At 41.2% G+C, this 1,354-nt stretch overlaps 1 protein-coding gene across 1 annotated transcript in view; it reads right to left on the bottom strand.

Moving 5' to 3' along the window:
• LOC118117875 (B-cell receptor CD22-like) overlaps positions 1 to 1,354 on the bottom strand; it is a 620,655-nt gene that overhangs the window by 155,626 nt on the left and 463,675 nt on the right. The gene's annotated exons all lie outside the window — the stretch shown is intronic.

Raw genomic sequence — 1,354 nt, 5'->3', positions numbered from 1 at the left:
ATGTTGTGCCATAATGCATTAAACGTGATACCATAAAATGGTGTGCCTTTCGGCATTCAATAAATTTGGTTATCAAAATAAAATATAAAATATAAATATTTTATTATTAATATTAAATAATAACTTTAATTGATTAAAGTTACCTCGGGGCACCACCCTTCAAAGGAAGGGAAAAGATAGCCAATTTATTGATTAAGTCTCATAAAGGTTCTAACTACAAATTTGGAACTCTGATTAACAATTAAATTAATAACTATAACCAAATTTACCACATAGATAGTTAGCTAAGTTGAAGGATATGGAGTTCTTGACAGTGTAGAGGTTGGCAAAATTCACTTATGCAACATTAATGAAAAAACATTTGTGAAAGAAAAACATTTATTATGAATATAATAAAGTATAAAAACACAAATTACTAACGGTGTACTTACTAAACAAAGATAGGTATGTGTGTGTGTCTGTGTGAGTCAGCGTGCTTTCAAGATGGTCGCTGGCCAAAGAGATAACACCCCCCCTATTGGAATGTTTACGACCTGTAGAGATAATGAGGTGAAGAGTTATGCGTGTGTCTGTGTGTGTGCCAAATTAGAGAAAGTTACTAGATTGGATGCAACGAAAGACTGTGAAGAGCATAACAGACTAACATTACTTTCTCAATAACTTGTACCCAAAATATCACAACACCACAAATCAAACTTATAAACTTCACACAGAATCGAATAAACAGTCTTGCTTAGCCTAGTATAATTATTAAGCCCAGTTGTGTTACCCGTCCGTAGAAAGGGGAAAAAGGAAGTTGCTGTGCAGTTCGCAGTTTTGTAAAGTCTTGCTGGTTTCGGTTGAGCTGTGTAGCTCAGTTGCTGGCTGAAGTTTGCAAGCAGGACATCGAGTCACTGCTAGGACGTTGGTAGAGCTTGGAGGGCGAGGAGGTTTCCTTGGTGAGATGAGCTGGAAGCTGCACCTTTGTGCTCCTCTCGAAGAGTTGGATGGGAAGAGAAGATGTGAGCTGGAGAAGAGGCTCCACAGCCTTCCCTCCTGTAGAAGGATTGTAGGAAGAGGCAGACGAGGCTCGACAGCCTTCTCTCCTTGGAGGGAGTGTAGAAAGAGGAAGAAGAGTTTGATGAACTGGCTTATATTGGCCCGGTGACCTCACAGGTCATGGGGTCCAGAGTGACCAATGGGAGTTGAAACCTGTGTCCCTGGGGGGGTTGTCACACCTCTGATGCTCCCTGGGAGACTGAGTTCCTTGCTCTGGTTTTTGATGGCCCCTGGGAGACTGAGTCTTGGAGGAACATGCGGCTTCAGGCTCTTGACTGAACATGTAGGCGGAAGTGTGGTTTCACAAAGAACCATG

Source organism: Hippoglossus stenolepis, chromosome 2, assembly GCF_022539355.2.
Source record: "Hippoglossus stenolepis isolate QCI-W04-F060 chromosome 2, HSTE1.2, whole genome shotgun sequence".
Taxonomy (NCBI): Eukaryota; Metazoa; Chordata; class Actinopteri; order Pleuronectiformes; family Pleuronectidae; genus Hippoglossus; species Hippoglossus stenolepis.
This window is presented reverse-complemented; position numbering and strand designations above follow the sequence as displayed.